This window comes from Heterodontus francisci, chromosome 24 (assembly GCF_036365525.1).
Source record: "Heterodontus francisci isolate sHetFra1 chromosome 24, sHetFra1.hap1, whole genome shotgun sequence".
NCBI lineage: Eukaryota > Metazoa > Chordata > Chondrichthyes > Heterodontiformes > Heterodontidae > Heterodontus > Heterodontus francisci.
Window position 1 is genome coordinate 22,086,639 of NC_090394.1, and position 16,298 is coordinate 22,102,936.

Below are 16,298 nucleotides of genomic sequence, written 5' to 3' on the forward strand. Positions count from 1 at the left end.
TATCTATAATATCACAATCCCATGCACCGATCCATGCTCTGAGTTCACCTGCCTTACCTGTAAGGCTTCTTGCATTAAAGTAAATGCAGTTTAGTCTACCAGACCTTCCACGTTCCTTGTCCTGCCCCTGCTCGGCCTGCCTACTGGGCTTGCTTGCTTTAACCTCTACATTTGCCTCAACTATCTCATCTGAGAGACTACTACTTTGGGTCCCACCCCCTGCAAGACTAGTTTAAACCCTCCCGAGTAGTACGAGCAAACCTCTCCACAAGGATATTGGTCCCCTTCCAGCTTAGATGCAACACGTCCTTCTTGTACAGGTCACCTCTGCATCAGAAGAGATCCCAATGATCCAAGTAGCTGAAGCCCTCCCACCTACACCAGCTCTTCAGCCATGCATTCATTTGCCTTATCCTCTTATTCCTACCGTCACTAGCACATGGCACAGGGAGTAATCCTGAGATTACAACCCTAGAGGTCCTGCTTTTTAACCTTCTGCCTAACTCCCTATATTCATTTTGCAGGACCTCATCTCTCTTCCTGCCTATGTCATTAGTACCAATATGGACCACGACCTCTGGCTGCTCACCCTCCCCTTTCAGAATGTCCTGCAGCCGCTCTGAGACATCCTTGACCTTAGCACCAGGGAGGCAACATACCATCCTGGAGTCTCGTTTGTGGCCACAAAAACGCCTATCTGCTCCCCTTACGATAGAATCCCCTATCACTATAGTTCTTCCACCCCTTTTCCTCCCCTGCTGTGCAGCAGAGCCCTCCGTGGTGTCACGAACTTGGCTGTTGCTGCTTTCCCCTGGGACATCATCTGCGCTCCCCCCCCCCCAACAGTATCCAAAGCGGTATATCTGTTTGAGAGGGGGATGGCCACAGGGGACTCCTGCACTACCTGCCTATGCCTACTACTCCGTCTGGTGGTCACCCATCCCTTTTCTGCCTGTGCCGTCATTACCTGTGGTGTGACCACCTTACTAAACGTGCTATCCGCGACGTCTTCAGCATCGTGGATGCACCACAGTGAATCCACCCGCAGCTCCAGCTCCGTAATGCGGGTAGCCAGTAGCTGCAGCTGGATACACTTCCTGCACACATGGTCGCCAGGGACACTGGAAGCATCCCTGATTTCCCACATAGCACAGGAGGAGCATATCACAGGGCTGAGCTCTCCTGCCACGACTTACCGTTAGATTAATTAGTTACTCCCTGAATTAAAAAATACTAATTACACTAGGGGCCTTGTTCTACCCACTCCAATTTAAAGTACTTAAAAAAAAAACTTTAGTAGTACTCACCTTATCACCAGAGGTTTTTTTTTCGACAAAAAAACTTTCCCCCTTTTTTAAAGATACTTAAATGCACTAACAGCTGCTACTCACCAACCAACCAATCACCTTGCCAGCTCTCCTCTGACGTCACTGTTGGCTTTTTTTTTCAAAACTCCGGCGCGCTGGAAGAGCTCCGACTGCTCTCCGTTCCCGGAAGGTAAGAGACTGGGCCTCGAACCTCAGGTTGGATTTATAGGCTCCGCTCTCGGCGTTCTCCCCACAGGTCTTCTCCGCTCCCGGAAGGTAAGGTGTTGGAGGCAGACTGAATCATTGCTTTCAAAAGTGAATCAAGTACTTGATGGGAAGTAATTTACAGGGCTTCAGGGAAGGGGTGGAGGAGTAGGATGAGCTGGATTGCTCTTGCAGAGAGCCACCATGGACTTGACGGGCCAAGCGACATCTTTCTGTGCTGTAACCATTCTATGAAAAAGGTATCAGCTAAGGCTTTAGCTACAATAACAATTTCAAATCGTGTCAAATGCACAACTTACAGGAGACATTTGTTGGCAGAATAATGGTACAACTTGATCAATAAAGTTGCCTTTTTTAGATCAAATAAAGGTGGAAAAAATAATGATTGCCCCATCAGGATGAAACTGCAGCTCATCCTTCACTGAATCCTGAAATATTTAAATTAGGTTCCTCTCTTTTGCATTCTGAATCAGTAAATACTTCAATAACACAATCTTCTGTCGGCAGTGTAGTAGTACACTGTGTTGGTGTTTCAATGGGCCATGCCTGAAGTTCAGCTGTAACTGAAGATCACAACACAGTCAGGGAGGCTGTCAGGACACTGCCAAAGCTGTTCAGGGCCATCTGGTGGTCAGAGATGGAAGTTATATATAACACCATTCCCAACATTCGGCACAGGGAATATGCTGAACTTGCTGAGCAGCTATTTAAAATGGCTACTGCAACAAAGACATATTCAGACATTTTAGAGATTCCATTCTTAAAGGGGAACACCATTATTATCCGTCGAACTTTATTTTGCTGAAGAATTAATTCACTCGTTTTTTTTTCATTGTTCTGTTGATTGTTGACCGACATAGGCTCCCAATCCAGCAGTGCCTCGATTTTAAAACTGTCATCTTTGTTTTCATATTTGTTCATGACCTTGCCCATCCCTACCTCCCTCACTTCCTCCAGCCCTTCAACCTTGAAGATCTTTGCACTCCTCCAATTCTGGCCTCTTGTGCATCCCTGATTTTCATCACTTTTCCCATTGGTGGCTGTGCCTTCAGCTGCCTGGGCACTAAGCTTTGGAATTCCCTCCCTAAACCTCTTCGCCTCTCCATCTCTCTTCTCCTTTAAGACATTCCTTAAAACCTTCTTTGACCAATCTTTGGTCATCTTTCCCAATGTCCCATTATATGGCTTGGTGTCAAAGGTTAATTGATCATGCTCCTGTGAAATGATCCCATATGCTTTACTTCACTAACAGTGCTATATAAATACAAGTTCTTCTTGTAATTTAGGTTGTGGCTTACTTTTGCACTTAGATTCATCCCCCTTTTCTCATCTGTGACTTTGTTGGTAGAGCCATGATTCAGAAGATTGGCATCCTGCTGGGTGAAAGCTTTTTTTTGGAGCAGAAAGTGGAGGAAATGGGAGGCTTGAGAAGGAGGTGAGTTTACACCAGAGGTGCTCCTTCCACATTTACCCTTTTCCAACTATCTGCTTTTTAAAAGTTATTTATTTTTATTTATTTTATTTAGAAATACAGCACTGAAACAGGTCCTTCAGCCCACCGAGTCTGTGCCAACCAACAACCACCCATTTTATACTAATCCTACATTAATGCCATATTCTCTACCACATCCCCACCATTCTCCTACCACCCACCTACACTAGGGGCAATTTACAATGGCCAATTTACCTATCAACCTGCAAGTCTTTTGGAGGTGGGAGGAAACCGGAGCACCCGGCGAAAACCCACGCAGACACAGGGAGAACTTGCAAACTCCGCACAGGCAGTACCCGGAATTGAACCCGGGTCGCTGGAGCTGTGAGGCTGCGGTGCTAACCACTGCGCCACTGTGCCGTCCGTAATAATGTCCAATAAACAAGTCTCAGGCAGAGCTTCATACGACGAAATTAATATTTTCCATTTGGCATGTGGGTTTTCCGTCACACTTGTCTAACCTATCTAACCCTGTCGATATCTTGCACACTTCTATTAAATCTCCCTTCAATCTCCTTTGTTCTAAGGAGAACAACCCCAGTTTTGCCATCCTAACCTTGCAACTAAAATCCTGCATCCCTGGAACCATTTTAGTAAATCTCCTCTGCACCCACTCATAGGATCATGGGAAATAGGAGGAGTAGGCTATTCGGCCTGTCGAGCCTGCTCTGCCATTCAAACAGATCACGGCTGATCACCTACCTCTATGCCATTTTTCCCAATATCCCATGATGATCCTAGTATTCAGAAATCTATCGATTTCTGTCTTGAACATGCTGAATGATTGAGTTTCCACAGCCCTCTGGGGCAAAGAATTCCACAGATTCACCACCCTCTGAGTAAAGAAATTCGTCCTCATCTCAGTCTTAAATGACCTGCCCCTTATTCTGAGACTGTGCCCTTTGTTCTAGACTCACCAGCCAGGGGAAACATCCTATCCACATCTACCCTGTCACGCCCTGTAAGAATTTTGCATGTTTAAATGAGATCACCTCTAATTCTTCGAGACTCCAGAGAATACAGGCCCAGTTTCTGCAATCTCTCCTCATAAGACAATCCTGCCATCCCAGGGATTTGTCTGGCAAACCTCCGTTGCACTCCCTCTATGGCAAGTATATCCTTCCTTAGATAAGGAGGTCAAAACTGTACACAATATTCCCCAGTCTCACCAAGGCTTTATATAATTGAAGAAATACTTTTTTCTCTGGGGATACTCAAATCTCCTTGCAATGAAGGGCAACATACCATTTGCCTTTTTAATTGCTTGCTGCACCTGCATACAAGCTTTTCGTGACTCATGAACAAGGAAACCCAGGTCTCTTTAAACATCAACACTTCCCACCCTCTCACCATTTAAGAAATACTCTGTCTTTCTGCTTTTTCTACCGAAGTGGATCACTTCACACTTACTCACATTATATTCTATCTGCCATGTTCTTGCCCTTTCACTTAGCCTCTCAAGGATTCTCACATTCTTCCTGAAGTGTGGTGACCAAACTGGACACAATATTCCAGTTGAGACCCGACCAGAGGTTTATAAAGGTTCAGCATATCTTCCCAGCTTTTGTACTCAATGCCTCTATTTATGAAGCCCAAGATCCCATATGCTTTACTAATCACTCTTCCAATACGGCCTGTCACCTTCAAAGACTGATGCACATGCACCCCCAGGTCCCTCTGTTCCTGCACTCTTTACAACTGTGCCATTGAGTCTACATTGCCTCTCCCTAGTCTTTCTGTCAAAATGCATCACCTCACACTTGTCAATATTAAATTCCATCTGCCATCTGTCTGCTCATTCTGCTAGCTTATCTATGACCTGTTGCAAGCGGTTCATATCATCCTCGTTGTTTGTCACACCTCCAAGTTTGGTGTCATCGGCAAATTTTGAGACTCCACTCTATATGCCAAGATCCAAGTAATTTAAATATAGCAAAAAATGCAGTGGTCCTAGCACTGACCCTTGGGGAACACCACTGACTACCCATCCTCCTGTCTGAAAAGCAACCATTTACCACAAATTGCTGTTTTCTGTCCTTAAACCAATTTTTTAAAATCCAGTTGGACACTGTCCATGAGCCTCAATTTTGTTAACCAGCCTTTTATGTGGTACCTTATCAAATTCTTTCTTAAAATCCATATATACAGCATCCAGTAAGGATATCTTTTTATTATAAAATCAGAAAATGCTGGAAAGACTCAGCAGCTCAGGCAGCAACTGTGGAGACAGAATGTTTCAGGCGGGTAACCCTCTTTTGGAACTGGAAGACGTTAGAGATGAACAGCTTTCAAGCAAATACAAAACCAAAGAAAAGGGGTGGGAATGGGGGAAGAAAAAAAGGGAAGGTTTGTGATAGTGTGGAAGGCAGGATTGATTAAATAACAGATGATGATGCAAGGCAGAAGGTGGTGATAATGGGACAAGTATAGAGACAAAAGTTGTGTCCAGAGGTTACAGCAGAATACCAGAAGGGGAGGAAAGCATAGAAAATCTGACAAAGCAGAGGGGGTTACCATGATGGATAAAGGTGAGTAGATCCCAGGGATGTGGACCACCCCACCAACTGTGTAGGGGATCTCCACCCCAAGCACCAGACCACGGCACTTCCACTCCCAATGCCTCTGGTGCAGCCATCTTCCTTTACCAGCATCTGCTGTCCAAGAGGAAATGGGAGCGGTGGTGAAGGTCTAAAGTTGTTAAAGCTCTAAAGTGCCTAATAGAAAGATGAGGTGCTGTTCCTCAAGCTTGTGTTGAGTTTCATTGGAATAAAGTAGGTCAGAGTGGGAATGGGATACAGAATTAAAGTGGCAAGCAACCAGAAGCTTCCGGTCATGCTTGCAGACTGAACAGAGACGCTGAAAGCTTCCAGCATTTTTCTATTTTTATTCCAAATTTCTAGCATCTGAGGTATTTTGCTTTTGTTTTAGAGTAGAAGCTTAACACAAGCACGAGGTAGAAGAAAGGGAGAATCTATGTGACATGATAGCTGGACAGACAAACAAATAATGGCCCAGGAGTGCCTCCATGTTAGGCCCTAAGCCTCACTGTGCCTCTGAATTGTGAACAGAGACCTGTAGTGCCAAGTCTTCACTTTCTTAGCGCAGCCGTGGACTTCCTGCCATTTAAAAAAAAATATATATACACCAGCATTGATGCACCAGTGCAGGTGTTAGGAGTTTTTGTCGAATTTACAATGCAATGATGATCTACGACCTGATTTTTGGGGTCTCGATGGTTACAGATCGAATGTCAGCTACCCACATTAAAAAGGCAGTACCAAAAAATCAAAGGCCATTCTAAGTTCTCCAAAGGTCAAGTCAGCAATAACTAGTAATCCGGTACGAGTTCAAACCTCACCGTGACAGTTCGTGAATTTGAATTCCGTTAATTAAATAAATCTGGAATTAAAATAAAAAGCTAGTATTAGTAAAGGTGACCATGAGACTTCCAAATTGTCATAAAACTGGTTCACTAAGATCTTTTAAATGAAGGAAATCTGCCATCCTTACCCGGTCTGACCTACACAGTAATATGGTTGGCTCTTAACTGCCCTCTGAAATGGCCTAGCAAGCCACTCAGTTGTGCTAAACAGGAATAAAATTAGACAGACCACCTGGCGTCAGCCTAGGTTCAGATTCAAACACAACAAAGGCACATCTAGCCCAGTTGACCATGCAAAGTCCTCCTCACAAACATCTGGGGACTTGTGTCAAAATTGGGAGAGCTGTCCCACAGACTAGTCGAGCAACAGCCTGACAAAAATCATACTCACCGAATCATACCTTACAGTCAATATCCTAGACTCCTCCATCACCATCCCTGGATATGTCCTGTCCCACTGGCAAGACAGGCCCACCAGAGGTGGCAGCACAGTGGTATATAGTCAGAAGGGAATGACCCTGGGAGGTCTCAACATGGACTCTGGACCCCATAAGGTCTCATGGCATCAGGTCAAACATGGGCAAGGAAACCTCCTTCTGATTACCACCCACTGCCCTCTCTCAGCTGATGAATCAGTGCTCCTCCATGTTGAACACCACTTGGAAAAAGCACCGAGGATAGCAAGAGCACAGAATGTACTATGGGTGGGGACTTCAATGTTCTTCACAAAGAGTGGCTTTGTAGTATTTACTGAGCTGGCCGAACCTTGAAGGACATATCTGCCAGACTGGTCTGCGGCAGGTGGTGAGAGATCCAATAAGAGGGGAAAACCTACTTGACCTCTTTCTCACCAATCCACCTATTGCAGATGCATCTGTCCATGACAGTATTGGTGGGAGGGACCACTGCACAGTCCTTGTAGAGATGAAGTCCTGTCTTCACATTCAAGACATCCTTCATTTTGTATGGCATTACCATTGTGCTAAATGGGATAGATTCAGAACAGACCTAACAGCTCAAAACTGGGAACCCATGAGGCGCTGTGGACCATCAGCAGCAGCAGAATCGTCCTCAACCACAATCTATAACCTCATGACCTGGCATATCCCTCACTCTACCATTACGCTCAAGCCAGAGGATCAACCCTGGTTCAATGAGTAGTGTAATAAAGCATGCCAGGAGCAGCAGGCATACCTAAAAATGAGGTGCCAACCTGATGAAGCTATGAAACAGGATTACATGCGTGTTGAATGGCAGAAGCAGCACGCTATAAACAGAGCTGAGCGATCCCACAACCAGCAGATCAGATCAAAGTTTGGCAGTCCTGCCATGTCCAGTCCTAAATTGTGTTGGACAAATAAACAACTAAGCAGAGGAGGCTCCATGAATATCCCCACCCTCAATGATGGCAGAGCCCAACATGAGAATTTATTTTTATTCATTCACAGGATGTAGATGTCACTGGGAAGGCCAGCATTTGTTGCTCATCCCTATTTGCCCTTGCGAAGGTGGTGGTGAGCCAACTTCTTGAACCACTGCAGTCCATGGGAGGAAGTTCCAGGATTTTGATCCAACAACAGTGAAGGAACGACAATGTAGTTCCAAGTCAGGATGGTGTGTGGCTTGAAACAAAACTTGGAGGTAGTGGTGTTCCCATGCGTCAGCTGCCCTTGTCCTAAGTGGTAGAGATCCCGGGTTTGGAAGAAGCCTTGACAAGATGTAGCAGTGTATGTGTAAGCGATACAGACTGCAGCCACAGTGTACCGGTGGTGGAGACAGTGAATGTTTAATGAGATGGCTAAGTGCAAAAGACAACATGAAGTGCTCGCAAACCTCTTAGTCAGAGATGTTAGGTGGATGATCCACTTCGACCTCATCCTGAGGTCCCCATCATCACAGATTTCAGTCTTCAGCCAATTTGATTTGCTCCACATATCAAGGAGTGGCTGAGTGCACTGGATATATGGCCCCTCACAACATCCCGGTGAAAACTTGTGCTCCAGAACTAGTCACACTTCTAGCCAAACTGTACTAGCACAGCTACAACATTGGCATCAACCCAACAATGTGAAAAATTGCCCAGGTATGTCCTGTCCACACTATCAATCTACTCTCAATCATCAGCAAAGTGATGAAAGGTGTCGTTGACAGTGCTATCAAGCAGCACGTACACAGCAATAACCTGCTCACTGATGCTCATTGGACCACTCAGCTCCACATCTCATGACAGCCTTGGTGCAAACATGGGCAGAAGTGCTGAATTCCAGAGGTCAGGTGAGAGTGACTGTCTTTGCCATCAAACCAGCATTTGACTGAGTGTGGCTGGCCCCTTTCATCACTATTATAACCATACAAAAGTTTTCTACAACAATAACTTATTCATTTAGCACCTTTAACATAGTAAAATGCCCTAAGGTGCTTCACAGGCATGTTATTGAACAAAATTTGACACTAAGACACATATGGATGTGTTAGGACAGGAAGTAGATTTTAAGGTGTGAATTAAAGGAGGGGAGAGAGGTAGAGAGGTGTAAGTTCAGAGTTTAGAGCCTAGACAGCTGACGGCACAACCACCAATGGTGGGGTGAAGGAAATTAGGGATGCACAAGAAGCCAGAATGGAAGGAACGCAGAGATCTTAAAAGGTTGGAGGGTTGGAGGAGGTTATAGACACAGAGGGGTGAGGCTATGGAGGGATTTGAATACAAGGATGAGCATTTTACATTCGAGGTGTTGCTGGACCAGCAGCCAATACATCAAAAAAACTTTGCATAGTTCTTTACATAGATATAAGCATTGTTACTATCAATGACCTATAGACACTACTGCCAGAGGTGATGGCCTTAGCTACCTTGTTATGCTCTGAATGGCACTGCCTTGAATACCTTTCCTTCATAGTGGGGAAACAAGTGTCTCTCCTCTGCTCCACTTCCTACAAGTGCTGCTCGATGCAGACCTGTGACTTATCAACCAGTGTCCCCTATGAATCTCACTCCTCACTTGGGAGCAGCTGATCAGGGAATCAGCTGTAAGATTGCAAACCTTTTGCCACCAAATCTAGAGGTGTAAATATGGGAGAAAGCTATGAGTGAGGAAAAAAAGTCATATTCATTCCAGCAGTTCTTGGAAACCAGTAGTCTACACAACTGAAATCCATTCAGAAATTCACTTATAAGGGGCTCACTTCCAACTTTTTCATCATTTGGTTATCTGACCACAATATAGAATCGAATTTCCCCTTTGGATTGCTCACTTGTCACTTAAACAAATGGAATTGTCACACACAAGAGTTACATTATGGCCAGAAAATCAAGGTAAAAGGACAAAAGCTTTTTAAAAATGGGACCTCTTAGTGGGGTACATTTTCACTTTGTGCAATAGTTATAAAATGAAAAAAGATACTTAACTTCAAACCTGTAAATACCTATATCTAAACAAGATTAGTCAATAGATTTATTATGAAAATGAACTAATGAGCAAAAAATTGATTGGGCCTTTTATATTGTTTAAAAATTGGAATATTAAAATCAAAATTATGACACATTAAGTACAAATTTGACGATGTGTTAAAATTCAATGTACAAAGATACTGGTTGGAACTATCTAAGGCTGTTGCTTGGATAATGACTTATGGGAAAATCATCAATACATTATATATATGGTAATAGCTACAGGAGGAAGGAAATCTGACCAGACCCTGACATTAACTCTGGGCGAGAGGCAGCAAGATGGGTTAGAAATTCAGAGTTAAAATAGCCCCGATCCCATTCAAACCCCACAGGCTGCGTTTCTCCCTGTTCTATGCAGGACGCGGCAATAAGAATAAAACTGTATGGCCCAGAAGCTGCCCACTGACAGCAGGATCACCTTCTAGGACTCTCTTGCTGGGGTCTAGTATTCGGGAGGATGGGGTAGGGAGAATCTGCAGCTGCGGAAGCTTTCCCTGTGGGCACTCCTGTTCCTCCTGACCTCACAAGAGAAGTTAAAAATTTACCTGTTTGGGCCTCTTCTGGTCCTGGCTCCTCTCCTTGCCATCTTCATCTGGTGAGATAGCCACAGTGGCTTCCCCAGTTAAAATTGTTGTTGGCCCCAATTACATCATTGGGCCCAATATGCATGTGAAAAGAAGGATCCAAAAAGCTTTGAGTGGGTATCCTTGCAGCCTGTTTAGGAGAGTATAAAATTCAGAACAGTGGGTTACTTGTCACTTTCTGGTGGGTAAATAACTTGGGTGATTTTCACCACTTATCCATCCGGTTTCCAGTGGATTCACTGGCTGCAGTCAGTTCTGTAAGCAGATTCCTTGTCCTACCCAGCTGCAGCATGGGCTGCATAGTTAGCATTGAATGAGCTGAAGGTCAAGTGAATGCTTGACCTGGGCCAGCAATAAATGTGAAACAGGTGGACAGGGAAGATATACATGTGTATCTGCACCATTTACCAGAGGTGTAGGCGGTTCATTGGTGGTTAATACTTTATTAATTCACTACAAGTTTATTAATTACTGCATGGCCATTGGTCTAAAATATATTCAAAGTTTAGTTCATATGTCTACTCCTCGTAACATTTTTCCCAAGCTTCGTTCATAGGAAATGTTGTTTTGTAGCAAGGCTCCTCTGAGCAGAAGCAATGCCATGGGAGATTAATATATTAAAGATCTTATGTGGTGGCGCACACGAAGGGCAGAATTTAGTGGAGCCGGCAGGCCTCCCGGCACCAGGCCGAAAAGGTGGTGGGAACACTGCCTTGGCCATTCAAAGCCCCCACGGCTCTATTTAATGGGATTACCTGCCTGGTGCCTGGATTCCTGTCCCTTTAAAGATGGGAATCCCACTTCTAAGAGCTTCTGGCCAATCAGAAGGCCAGCAGCTCAACAGTAACGCAAGCGCCACAGAGAGCGGTGGCCTCTGCTAGTATTGCAGGAGGCTTTGGAACCAGGCTCAGCACTGGAGTCCCGGACCCACGGTTAGTGAAGTGGTGTCACCGGGGCCAGACAGGCAGGTCCTGGTGATGGGGAGAAGGGAATGGGAGGAGAGCAGGACATTGAGTGCAGAGGCAGGGGGGTTCAGGGAGGTAGATTGTTTGCTGGTGGGAGCCCTCCACGGGCCACAGATTGCCCACAGTGGAGGGTTCCTCCCCCCAAGCCCACAGGGAGGCTGCCTCATTTTACTGGGGGACCTCCCCATTTTTTTTTCTGTATTTAAGGGGGACCTCCCCATGTGGCGGAGGCCACCCACCACTAACCCCCCACCCCCTCCGCAGAAGTCCTTCAGTTGCTGGTAATAAGCCTCTTAAGGGCCTCAATTGGCCTCTGGATGGGAAGGCCATCATCATCCTATCCCTCAGCTGACTAAACTGCGGTGTAACGGAAAGGCAAGGGGCCTCCCTGCACACCACCCCCCCCCCCCCCCCCCCCACTACCTCCGCTGCAATTCTATGGCCCTCCACCCCTTCCCCCACCTGTCTCCAGGGGGCCCGTTATATTCAGCATGTATCCTTACTCCCTGTATGTTGCTAAACCAATTGTACAATTAAAATTTAAGTTTGTCTTTCCCACCCGCCTCCTCACTAGCTAGTGTCCAAAGCAAGTTTTAAACAAAATTATACATTTCATAATAACAATTAATTTTACCCATTGAATTGTCTTTCATGCCTTTTTCCTTCAATGCTTTAGCTCATCTCAAAAGCTTAGGTTTCAACTGAATAGTTTCACTCCGCAACCATTGAAGACTTTCTTTCTGCACACATCGATGCATCTGCAACTTGCTGAACTTCCTAGGGTGCACAGCCCTGATTTAATGTTGGAGAGTGCGACCCTTATCCCATTGAGAATTTCACAAAACTGCTTTGTTTTTTCCAAAAGAGAAACCCAAGACTAAAGTCTCAAACACTGATTTGAGGCAAGGCTCACGTTTAAAATAACACTGCTCTCAGACACCAAGTAGTTAGTAGCATCTGTGGCTTTTGTGGTCAGGAATAAAAAAAAGATTTGTTCCTTGAAAATGTAGTCCACAGATAATGCAGTCATTTGTGCAAAAAATTTGGAATTATTCATTACTTTTAAATTAATCCATATAAATGAGAAATTAGTGCTAAAATTTGAATATCAGATCAGTTGAATTAAGCAACTTAAATGAAGGATTGTATTTTCCTTAGTTAAAATACTGACTAGGATTGACTTACTTTTCCAAGTGGTTTAAACCTACTTGGAAGATATTTTTGTGTAACTGGATTTCTCTTGATCGGCTGCTGTCCACATTAATCAGAGCAAGTGCTTTCCCCTCTTAATTTCAGTTGAAATTTTTAGGTAAAAAGTCTCTTCTGAACCATTTTTGAGGTTCAAGACTATGCCTTCCCCCACTCTCCCATCTCCTTCCTCCTCACGCTGGGCCACAGACTACCCGTCCCCTACGAATCAAGACTCTCTCATCTTACAAAACCATTTACTATATTTCTAGTGCCCTCAAACCCCTGTACCACCCTCTGCTCTGCTCCCAGGAATGCCCAAATGCTGGGTTTTTCTCTCCCCATGCAGTGAGATCTCTGGACATACCCCAGTGTTCCCAGAACTCTTTATTGCAGTGTTGCTACACCCAGACTCTGGGATTCTGTTAAAGTCACAACCCCAACCAAGTATTGCCAGACGCATCTCCCCACCCTCCTCAGTATTCCCAGATTCCTGCACCATTCCCAATGCTGATAAATCCATGTGTCCTTCTCGATGACACTCCTGCCTGTTCCAATGAAACAAACAATTCACTCTGAGCAATTCCATAAGCTCTGCTGATACATTAGGAAAAAAAAGTGCAGCTTCAGATAGCTGAAACATAGCATGAATCTTATGCTGTCTACTTGGAGCTCAAAGATTTACAGTACTTGTATGTAATATGAAAGTACAACTGAAGGTGTTCATGCAACATTCTCCTACTGCCAACTAAACTAAGAAATAGAGAAGTGCAGACTTATTCCAGCAACAGAGACTCACTTGGCATCCCGATGCTTCAAGCTGCAAGATACATTGCCCCTATACCCAACATATGCACCGAGCAATTCTAATTCAGTTCCGATGCAAGGTTACCAACCTGAAGCGCTAACTCTGTTGCTCTCTCCACAGATGTTGCCCAAGTTGATTATTCCCAGAATTTTCTGCTTATGTTTCTAATTCAGTTACTGGTTATTGAGTTACGTGCCTGAACTTCTGAATCGCGCTGGAGAGTTCCACAGGCAGAAGCAGACATTTTATATTGGGCCAAAACATTTAAGTACAAATGCAAACATGGTTATTCTGGGAATCTGAAAATTTGACAGATGACATTGCACATTAAAGCTCAAAATGCACACTTTGGATGTGTGGGATAAAGCAAGTGGAACTCATATCATTTGATGGCTATGCGCCGCCACATGCACACACTTGAACCTCTCTCTCCAGCAGCACTGCCTCACCCCATTAACATATTGTTTGCCTTTGCTCCGTGACCTTTTGGTCAGCTATGTGGCCTTGTCCAATCTACACCTTCTCCTTTGTTATCTCTTGCCCCACCCCCGCCTCACTTGCTTATAACCTTTGACATTTCTAATATTTGCTAGTTCCGAAGAAGGGTCACTGACCCGAAACGTTAACTCTGCTTCTTTTTCCACAGATGCTGCCAGACCTGCCGAGTGGTTCCAGCATTTCTTGTTTTTATTTCATATCATTTGATGTTTGCATCTTAGAGGGAAGAACAAATTCTACTCTATTCCAAGATCCAAGCCATTTATCTGTAAGCAAAAGCACTGAACCTTGGGGAACATCACTGTACATCATCCTCCAATCTGAAAACCATCACTTATCACAACACACTGTTTTCTGTGCTTAAGCCAATTTTAAAAATCCAATTGGGCATTAATACTCCTAATTCATGAGCCTCGCTTTTGTTAACCAGCCTTTTATGTGGTACTTCATCAACCGCTTCCTTAAAATCCATATAGACATCCACTAAATTCCGTTACTTCATCAAAAAATTCAATTAGTCTAGCATGATCTGCCTTTTACAAATCCATGCTGGGTCTCAATTAACTCAAACCTCTCTAAATGCCTGCCAACTTTTTCCCTGACTGTTCCTAAAACCTTACCCACCACTTTCTTCTTTTGGGCCTCCTTATCTCGAGAGACAATGGATACGCGCCTGGAGGTGGTCAGTGGTTTGTGAAGCAGCGCCTGGAGTGGCTATAAAGGCCAATTCTGGAGTGACAGGCTCTTCCACAGGTGCTGCAGAGAAATTTGTTTGTTGGGGCTGTTGCACAGTTGGCTCTCCCCTTGCGCCTCTGTCTTTTTTCCTGCCAACTACTAAGTCTCTTCGACTCGCCACAATTTAGCCCTGTCTTTATGGCTGCCCGCCAGCTCTGGCGAATGCTGGCAACTGACTCCCACGACTTGTGATCAATGTCACACGATTTCATGTCGCGTTTGCAGACGTCTTTATAACGGAGACATGGACGGCCGGTGGGTCTGATACCAGTGGCGAGCTTGCTGTACAATGTGTCTTTGGGGATCCTGCCATCTTCCATGCGGCTCACATGGCCAAGCCATCTCAAGCGCCGCTGACTCAGTAGTGTGTATAAGCTGGGGGTGTTGGCCGCTTCAAGGACTTCTGTGTTGGAGATATAGTCCTGCCACCTGATGCCAAGTATTCTCCGAAGGCAGCGAAGATGGAATGAATTGAGACGTCGCTCTTGGCTGGCATACGTTGTCCAGGCCTCGCTGCCGCGCCACTGATGTTAAACTAAATGGCCTGTAGTTGCTAGGACTATCCTTACACCCTTTGAATAAGGGTGTCACATTTGCCACTCCCCACCATCCAGGGAAGATTGGAAGATTATAGCAAGCCCTTCTGCTATCTCCACCCCCACTTCCTTTAGCAACCAGGGATGCTAGCCATCCGGACCAGGTGACTTATCTACCCTAAGAACAGCCAGCCTTTCCAGTACCTCCCCCTCAATTTTTATCCTATCCATTGCGTCTACTCTCTCTGCTTCTACCGATATTTTGTCAGATTCCTCTTCCTTAGTAAACACTGATACAAAGTACTCATTAAGTATCTAGCCTTGTTCCGTGCCTCTAAGCATTTCTTACCCTCTTTGTCCCTAATAAGCTCCACTCCACCTCTTACTACCCGCTTGCTATAAAATGCCGGTAGAAGATTTTTGGGATCCCTTTTATGTTGATGGCCATTTTATTCTCATTCTCTTTGCCAGTCTTATTTTCCTCTTTACCTCCCCTCTCAACTTATTGTATTTGGCCTGGTACTCACTTGAAGAATTCACCTGACATGCATCATACACCCTTTATTGTTTCATCATAATCTCGATCTACCTAGTCATCCAAGGAGCCGTTTCAGGTTCGTCTAACTTTCACCCTTGTTGGAGTGTGCCTAGTGTTATTGAAGTGATTGCTTTAAAATATTTTAACAAAACAAAACAATTTATAGTTAAACTCAATAAATTATGGACCAGTTTCATTTTTAAAAAAAAGAGCCGTCAATAGGGTACAGAAGGAAGTGGATTGGCAATAATGTTACTAGTGGTCATATGACTCAAGTTAAACACAGAACAGAAACCCTGGTAATGGGGCAGAGAAGTGACAAGCGTCCCTTGATTGGACATGCCCAGTATCAGCAGAGTGCACCTGGGATGGGCAGAAAACTCAAACTTTTTGGTTGCGGGTCAGCGTAGATGTTTTAACTTCTGGAGTGAGCGGCTGAAAAAGTTTGCCTGCTGTTAAAGAAGTGAAGGAAGGAGAGAAGACCACAACCCAGCTTTGTTTTCCAGCATACCTCTGAAGGATCCCGAGAAGTCCACTTTGTCCATTCATCTTGGTTCCTGTCTTTGAAGAAAGCCTGCTAAATTACTTTTCA

The 16,298-nt window shown here is 44.7% G+C and overlaps 1 long non-coding RNA gene across 1 annotated transcript; it reads right to left on the reverse strand.

The window, feature by feature from the left end:
* Positions 1–6,382: 6,382 nt before the first annotated feature.
* On the reverse strand, positions 6,383–10,565 carry LOC137383238 (uncharacterized). The gene is made up of 2 exons (XR_010977360.1): positions 10,400–10,565; positions 6,383–6,423 (listed from the first exon to the last, which is right to left on the reverse strand). It is a non-coding gene; the product is annotated as an uncharacterized lncRNA (long non-coding RNA).
* Positions 10,566–16,298: the final 5,733 nt, after the last annotated feature.